The sequence below is a fragment of the Phodopus roborovskii genome, unplaced genomic scaffold (assembly GCF_943737965.1).
Source record: "Phodopus roborovskii unplaced genomic scaffold, PHOROB, whole genome shotgun sequence".
Taxonomy (NCBI): domain Eukaryota; kingdom Metazoa; phylum Chordata; class Mammalia; order Rodentia; family Cricetidae; genus Phodopus; species Phodopus roborovskii.
Window position 1 is genome coordinate 13,825,375 of NW_026126408.1, and position 8,971 is coordinate 13,834,345.

The 8,971-nt window shown below is 46.1% G+C and overlaps 1 pseudogene; it reads left to right on the top strand.

Moving 5' to 3' along the window:
* Nucleotides 1-649: 649 nt before the first annotated feature.
* LOC127220152 (partner of Y14 and mago-like) lies at nucleotides 650-2,294 on the top strand (annotated as a pseudogene).
* The last annotated feature ends 6,677 nt before the right edge of the window (nucleotides 2,295-8,971 follow it).

Below are 8,971 nucleotides of genomic sequence, written 5' to 3' on the forward strand. Positions count from 1 at the left end.
GTGCCAGTCTGTAGTTTCCACCAATTACAAAGAAGGCAGAATGTTGGAAACGCAACAGGCTTCTTACCTTCTCCCAGCCCACCCACTCACCCTTTTCTACCACTGTTAAAGCATAGAAACTTGGTCCTCCCTCCTCAGACACTCTCCACTCCTCACTCGTGGTGTGCTCCCTACCCTCTGATCCTCTTGCTGAGAAGTAGAACCATGTCCCTGCTACCTTAGATCCCTTTCCCCAGCTTATTGACAACAGGATGTGAATGTCTCTGGTGGCTTCCAAATAAAGACCAGATGAACACATGGTACCATTCATGACCCACTGAGCAGTGAGTCCTCCAGGGACCATTTCTCTATTGAGAGGGGCCAGCCTCCTCTCTGGCACCACTTCACCATGGCAGGGACAGGGCCAGGACACTTGCTGGCTTGCTGAATTGCCCACATTTGTCCCTGAAACCTGCTTTCCAGGCCATGGGGATAACGAGAATTTAGGGTAGGGAGACTGGTTTGTGGTCATTAGAGACCCATGGGAAGCCCAGGCAGAGGACAATGGTGGGGGAATGGGAAGGAAACTAGGCTTTGTGAGAGTGTAGTCTTGTCTTACTTAGGGTGACTGCTATTAAGGTCTAACAACAGACAGTTAGGATCTGGAAACATGGTTCTTCCAAGTGAGGTGGGACCCCCAAATGTAGATGGCTCCTCTAGATTTGTCCAGGATCTCCAACACTTAGGCTCAAGTGAGGGCATCCTCAACATTCCCATCTGTGAAGTGGGAACAGTAAACCTACTTCCTAGGGAACTGTGAGGACCAAATGATTCCATTCTGAGGAGAGTTTTTAGTGTGGTCCTGTCCTATGGTACATCTTAAATATTACCTCTTCTCTCACCCAGAGTGACCATTGCTGCTCAAGGTCAGGTCCTACCATTGCTTCCAAGGTATTCTTAGGCCAAAGAGGAGACAGAAGGTCTAGTCAACAGGGGATGGTAACTGTGAAGTCTAGGTGTCATGGTAGCTTACCACAGGCTGTATGTCCATCTCTTAACTGGCTGAGTTCACTATGGCCCCTGCTGCCAAGGACAATGGCCTTTTCTCCCTCCTTACTTCACCATCTATATCACTGTTCAACCTACCTGCTGGGTCAGCCCTTCTCCATCTCTTGAGTCCCTCCACCCTTACTCATTCTTGGTTCATGAGTTATCAGAGCCAGAGGGACTGTGGAAGGTCCTAGCCAAGGCTGAGGAGTCCATCATAGAGTGACCAGAGCTACACCCTCCTCAGAGTTCCTCACATCTCAATGGACAGTAGCTTAGCAGAGGCCAGGGAGCAAAGGTCATAGAGAAAAGGCCATAGAGCAGGATAGAGACAGAGTCCAGGCTAGTTGGATGAGGCCTCCCACAGCATGGCTCCAGGCCTTCTCTTGAACCTTGACCCTTCCTTCCCTTGATCCAGCTCAATAGAACATATACCTAGACACAGTGAGTAGCTCCTCCTCTTTGTGTGTTCCTCTAGGGACCCTCCTGGGCTCACACTGTCTCACAATAGTCTTCCAATCCTTACTTCTTTCTCTAGAGAACTAGCTAGGGCAGTGACTATTAAAAGTCTAAGAGGGGAGGGCAAGAAGTCAATCCCAGGGTGCAGACCTGTTGAGGGCTGCCCACTAAACTCAGTCATGGAATCTTCCAGCACCCCTGAGGCTATGAGGACAGGGATAGGAATCAGCAAACATGTTCCTTCTTTTTTACTTCACTATCAAGGCCAGAGGATGGAACCAAGATAAGGTCAAATAGGCAAGTGCATCACCTCAACACAGATCCGACGGGACCTGGCACCAAAGTGCAGGGTCAAAGGATAGGTGTCCCAGGAGGAGCTTCCAGTCTGTGAAAACAAGTATGTGAAATATTTCAAGAGTAAATCAGGGTTTCCCCAGGCCTGAGCCCTGAGGCCACCATACCTGCCACCCCATGCAGACCTGAAGGAGATGAAACAGGCCTCTCCAAGACAGCCAAAGGCAACCTAAAGCAGAGGAGGAGGCCTCGAGCAGGACTCTTGATCAGGTTTCTCTGGGTGACTCAGCCCAAACGCCTAGTGTTCTCCATGGCTTCCAGGCTGCCCTTCTAGCTGCTACCACAGAGGAAGCCAAGAAGTTCAAGAACCTAAAGAAGAAGCTGTGGCAGGTAGAGGAACTACAACAGCATGTCCAGGGCCTGGAGGACAGCTAGCCCAGCAGAGAACAGTGGAGAAGCTAGCCCAGTGCAGGGCTCTGGCAGAGGAGCCAGAGGACTTGGAACTAGGCCTGTGAAGCTTCCGGAGTAGGGGAATGGACTGCAGAACAAATCAAGGGGTACTCTGGGGGCCAGAGAGTGTGGGCCACAGCAGTTAGAAGGGACACCTCCATATATCTTACTTCCACCTCCTGGGGTCCAACTGTATCCTCCAGAGCCTGGGTTCCTCTTCTTCTTAGCATCTAATTCTGGACTTTCCCATCTCATCCCCGGTGATGGCTCTAGGTAACTCTGCTGCTACTCTGTTTGGTTGAAAAGAAAACTGGGGATGGGAGTCTGATAAGGATCTGAGGCTGAGGGTACAGGAGTACCCAAGTCTTAGAGTTTTGGTTCCTGTTTCTCAAGTGTTTATGAGTTACTTCCCTGGCCATCCTGAACCTCTCCCCCCCCCCCTTCTTCTTCTTCTTTTTTTTTTTTTAAGAAAGTGAGAATAAATTGAAGAGGGCCTACGGTATCCCTCAGTCTGACAACTGGGCAGTCTTGTGAAGAAGACAGGACTCTGTCATATCCATCTTAGCACAGATGTCCCCAGTCTGCCAATGTCATCTTGCGCCATTGTTTTATATGTCACCACTGTGACACAAAGCCAGGCCTGCTTCAGGGTGCAGTGGCATATGCTTAGGGCAGAAGGGGATTGGTTTTCAAGATTGAAAGCCAGTCCAATAACTGGGAAATTCAAGACTTACTGGTCCCTCATCCCCTCTTTCTGAATATTCCACAAAGTGAATAAGATGCTGAACACAGCAGCCAGGCGTGCAAAAGAACTGAGAGAAAGGCTCACAAGCAAATGGCCCCAAGTAGCTTCAGCTTGTGTCCTTATAGGCCAGTCCCTCCCTGAGGAGCTGTGGGGGCCCAGAGGAAGTTATAGGAGGGGCATAGTCACCCTGTTACTGTCTGAACTGTCTGGGAGAGGGGGGTGGAATAGGAGAGGTCAATTGTGGAAAAGACTCAACATGAAAACAAGAAACGAGCCTCCCTGGAACAGAACTCACAAGCAAGTAGTTCTAGAATTTGCTAAGTCTCCCTCAAAACTACATGGGAAATTATGATGCTGAATGCCAATAGTCTGAACGGGGTTGAGTGGATGCCCACTGGAGCCCATTTAATGTCAGTTTTTACCTTAGTATATTCTGGTAAAATATACCTAACCTGAAATGCCCCTCACTTACTTTATGAAATAACCTAAGTATCATATATAAAGGCTCACACCTGTCACCCAGTACTCAGAAGACAGAGAGGCAAGATAGGGTTTGAGACCTGGAATAGTAAGACCCTTTCTCAGACTAATGAAAAGTGTAAAATAAATCACATTTTGAAGCCTTGGGAATATGGCTTGTTGAGTTTGAGTGGTAGCATACTTCTTTGTGTGTGTGTGTGTGTGTATGTCTGTGTGTGTCTGTGTATGAGTGTGCATGTGTGTGTATGTATGTCTGTGTGTATATGTATGTGCATGTGTGTGTGTGCATATCTATGTGTGTCTGTGTATGTGTGTATATATATATGTGTGTGTGTATTTGTATCTGTGTGTCTGTGTATGTGTGTGTCTGTGTGTGTATGTGTGTATCTGTGTGTCTGTGTGTGTCTGTGAGTGTGTATTTGTGTGTGTGTCTGTGTATGTGTGTGTCTGTGTGTGTGTGTGTGTATCTGTGTGTCTGTGTATGTGTGTGTCTGTGTGTATTTGTGTGTGTGCCTGTGTATGTGTGTGTCTGTGTGTGTATGTATGTGTGTATCTGTGTGTCTGTGTATGTGTGTGTCTGTGAGTATTTGTGTATTTGTGTCTGTGTGTGTATGTATGTGCATGTGTGTGTGCATGTGTGTGTATGTCTGTGTGTATATGTATGTGCATGTGTGTATGTGTGTGTGTGTCTGTCTGTCTGTGTTCTGATTGTGTTACAGTGTACCTTCTTGACCATCTCTAAGAACAGAGTTCACAAGTGTTAAGCATAGTCATGCTTCCATGCCGGCAGTCTCAATTCTCTCCCATGTTGTAAAACTGGAACTCTCAAGCAACTAAACAGCCTCCCTGGCAACTCTTTGTTATCAAGGAATAGTCTATGTATTGTATCATGGGGAGAATCTCAAGAATAAAATTCAAGGAGGCTTGAAAGACACAAACCCCATGTTACCTCAACATGCAAGATAAAGCAAGCTTCCACCCCCACCAAAGTCACCTTTTCACTCTTTTGAGTTTCCAGCTCTCACCCTGAGGCAAGCAGTGTTGGATTTCTGTCGTGGTGGATTAGTCCTGCCTGCTTTAAAACTTCACATAGCAAGTTGTCTTTTGTACAGACCTCCTTCAGTTCAGCACTGAGACGTGTGTGTGTGTGTGTGTGTGTGTGTGTGTGTGTGTGTGTGTGACCTCCTTTGGCTGTTTGTTCATCTTTATTGCTGAGTAACACTCTGTCTTGTGAAGATGTGGTGTGTTTGTTGATGGGCGCCTGAGTTTTTCCTGGGTCCTTTGCTTTTATGAATAGAATTGTTATGAATCTTTTTGATACGTTTTTATGGTGAAAAAATGTTTTGATTTTTTTGGGGGGAAATACTTGGGAGTGGAATTGGTGACTCATAGTATAGGTAGATATGTAACTGTGAAAGAAACTTACCATTCCATTTATGCTCCCACCAACAATGCCTGGGTAAAAGTTGTTCCAGGTCCTCAGCTTGGGATTGCCAATCTTAAATTAGGCTTGCTAGAGAGTGTGCAATGACACTACACATTTGGTCTGCACCTTCCCGGTGAGCACAGTGATGCTGAACTATGCTCATTTTGTCCACCTGAAATTTGTAATCTCCTTTTGTGATGTGTTTGTTCAAGTCTTTGGCTCTCCTTTGTTTTATGTTTTGTTTTTTAACATTGCCTAAACTGTCTTCAAACTCACAGTCTCCCTGCTTTGCCCTCCATAATGCTGGATTGCAGGTGTGAAAGACCACACCTAGATTTCTGGCTCTCTCCTTTGTCAGCTGTCTTCCTTTGGGATTTTGAATTATTAATTTGTTGGTGTTAATATACTCTGGATATGAGAACTTTGACAGACATGAGTTTTGCGATTCCTTTTCTCAAACTGGTTTGCCTGTTTAGCCATGTCTTTTTTAGGTCTACTATATAGTTCAGACTGGCCTAGAATTCACTATGTAGCCCAGGATGGCCTCAAACTCATAACATTCCTACCACAGCCTCCCAAGTACCACTTTACCAAATTCAATAATGTTTTTTGGTTAAAAAAAGAAAAGAAAAAACTCAATTTCTTTTTACCCTAATGAAAATGTTTCTATGAAAGCCGTACCATTATTTTAAATGGGAAGTGGAAGGTACTAAGTGAAGCTTAGGTGGGAGGATTATGAATTTGAGGCCAGTCCAGACAATATAATAATGCTTGGTTCAAACAACAGGACAGAAATAAACAGAAATGTTGATAATGGCCAACTTACCAATGGGTTCTCTCTCTCTCTCTCTCTGTGTGTGTGTGTGTGTTATACACATGTGTATCATGTGTATTCATGTGTATATGAATATGTGTGTATGTATACATGTCTCTGAGTATATGAATTTGTGTGCATATGTACACATGTCTGTGTGTATATGAGTGTGTGTGTGTGTGTGTGTGTGTGTGTGTGTGTGTGTACATGCATATGCATGTGTGGTGTGGCCAGGGTTTGATACTGCATCTCCTTCTTAATCACTTTTTATATTATTCTTTGAAACAAGGTCTCTCACAGAACCTGGAGCTCATGGATTTGGCTAGACTGGGTGGCCCAGGATGTCTCCTGCCTCTCTTCTATAGCAGTAATTGCAGGTGCATGTCATCACACCTGGCTTTTTACCTGGGGATCGGACTCAGGTCCTCATTCTCGTGTAGCAACCACTTTACTGAGTCATCTCTCTGGCCTCCTCCCAACCCCAGCCTTATTCTTTTTCTCATTTGGATTCTTTGGGGCCTGTTTAAGAAACTTTTGCCTTCTGCCAGGACTGACAATAGAGGTAGGTAATCCTAGCTACTCCAGAGACTGAGGCAGGAGAATACTTGTTCAGGTCCTGTCTGAACTACAGAATCAAGGCCAGTGTAAGGAACAGTGAGATCCTGCCTCACCGTTATAAAACGACAGGAAAATGGGCTGGCTCTGGCTCTGTGTATCACATTATGTAGCATTCACCAGGTCCCTGGTCTCAGTAGTTCTTTCTGTAGACATTTAGAAGACTTAAAGCTTTAGAGTTTTGTATCAGTCTGTGTCCATCTCAAAACAATGTCTGAATATGAGGTAAGACTTTGGGATATCCAGTTGTCCTAGCAGCCTTTAATTAGAACGGACTTCCCTTTGTTCACCGAAGCATGCTGGTGCCTTGGCTGAGGGGCAGTGCTAAGCACGCCTGGGGACCCACGCTGGCCTCTATTCTGTTTCCATCATCCTCTTGTCTGTTCTTCTGCCAATAGCATATTGTCATGACCCCTATAGCTTTCCCGAAAGCCCTAAATCAGGCAGCCAGAGAACTCTCTGTGAGGCAGTGTTTTCTCCCCCCCCCCAAGTGTTTCCTTGCTCTCTTTGCCACCCAGCAGCCCTGTGCTAATTGTTCAGGGCTGATGCAAAGAAAGGCTGTCTGGTGGTCTTGGATTTGGTTTTCAGAACCTAAACTCTGTTTTCTTTTCTTTTCATTTTTTTTTTAAATTTCATATTGTTGGTGTTTTGCCTGCATGTATGTCTGAATATGTATCTGTGTGTCAGACCTCCTGGGACTGGAGTTACAAACAGTGTGAGCTGTCATGTGGGTGCTGGGAATTGAATCTGGGCCACTGAGCCATTTCAAGTTCTTAAGGCAACAAGGACACACATTGGGAAAGAACACGATAGAGAGTAGCTTTCACGCCCTCACTCAGCCAGCAGCTCTTCTGGGGTTAGAAAGAGGTCTCCTAGGCTGTGTGGAGAGAGAGGTAGTGGGGAGAATTGGAGAGCAACTGTACATGGCTCTAATGTGGTTAGAGTTCAAGAGCTGTGAGACCCAGGGAAGGCATGGAGCAGACTTCAAGCCCCCACCCACCCTGCTAGCACTGGAGCAGTAGAATGGTCGGTTGGTCCTGAACTTTCAGTATGACCCAGACAACACCACACTTGGAAGGTTCATTGGGCAGAAACAGTGGCTATTCCAGCAGAGACTGGAATGCACAGGCTGCTCTGAGAGAAGCCACTCTAGTGACCTGGTGCTTTGTGAACCTCCAGGAAAGCCACTCTGTATATAAGAAAGGTAGGGATCCCGAGTCCACCAGGGCTGTTTTTGTTGCTTTTCTAGCATCAGGAATCCTCACTGATAAATGGCAGTAGGGAGTGGAGAAGTTATCTCTTACACACTGAGTAGGTTACTCAAGGTAACCTGCCTTGTAGGAAACTGCTAGCAAGCCAAGCCTGAAGTTGAAGAATGTTAGCTGGGAGACACTGTCCCCTCTGATGGCATGGGGGCTAATGGGGAGAAATTGAGAGAGCCCTGGGTAGTTGATTCCGCGGCCCCACTGATATTACAGCCCATGCCTGAGATAGCAAAGTAACATCAAGCGATTCATTTTGCTTGAGAGAGGGGTCTCAATGTGTGGCTCAGGCTGACTTCAGACTAATACCCCTTCCTGAACCTCCTGAGTGCTGGGATCACAGGTATGTCCCCACGTCCAGCTCGTGATATGTTCTCTCAAATTCTAGTCCATTTGTCTGGAAAGGCTTCGAGCATGCCTTTTCATTCTCATATAGAACAACTCAAAAGAGATCCTATAGGTCCCGAGCAGCAGTCCTCAAGGTATGTGAAGAACAATGTTTGAACCAGTAGCTTTTGGGGAGTGTTTTATGCCACTGTCCAGTAAGAACTTGGAGGTAGGGCTGCCTCATGCTTCACAGACCTGGTGTTATTTTCCATACCATCCATGTCCTGACTACGCCCATGTTAGGTATGGGGAAACTGGTGTTTCAGCCCTATTTACCAAGTGCCAGGAGAGTCTAGTTTGCATGTTGTTGTGCCTCTATTAGTATTCTCAGCTTGCACTGTAACTCTAAGAATGTTAAAGAGACATTTCAAAATGCATTGAATTAATACATTCCTTTGCTCTGACCCCATGTCCACTAAATGTTCCAAAATGAGACACGTGGAAATGGAAACAGACACAAAGTATTTGCTTGACTGACACTGTGAATTAGGGTGTCCCTCAAAGTATAAACACACACACCCATTGCACACCCGCACCCTGCAAGGGCGATCCCTGGGGTTAGAGCCCTTCTAAAGCAGCTAAGGCTAGGCTGGCAATTTCAGACATGTTTCTGCACCTCACTGTACTGGGGTGGAGCTGGGTAACTGGGTCAGAAGAACAGTCAGCCACATCTCTACAGGAGCCAGTCCTCTGTGCCCATTTGCCTAGAACAGTGTCATGGTTGTTACCTGTGGCAGAGAAAGGCTACCATCACTCAGGGCCTGATAAGAGAGAGCAATGGCTGGGGCTGGAGAGATGGAGAGATGGCTTGATGGTTAAGAGCACTTGACTGCTCTTCCATAGGTCCTGAGTTCAATTTTCAGCAACCACCTGTAATAGGATCTGATTCCTCCTTTTAGTGTGCATGGAGCCAGAAAACTCACATACATACAATATATGAATGAAAAAGGAAAAGAGCAATAGATTCAGACTTGCAATTCAGTACTAAATAAAGGTCAGCCTCCCTGTGCCAT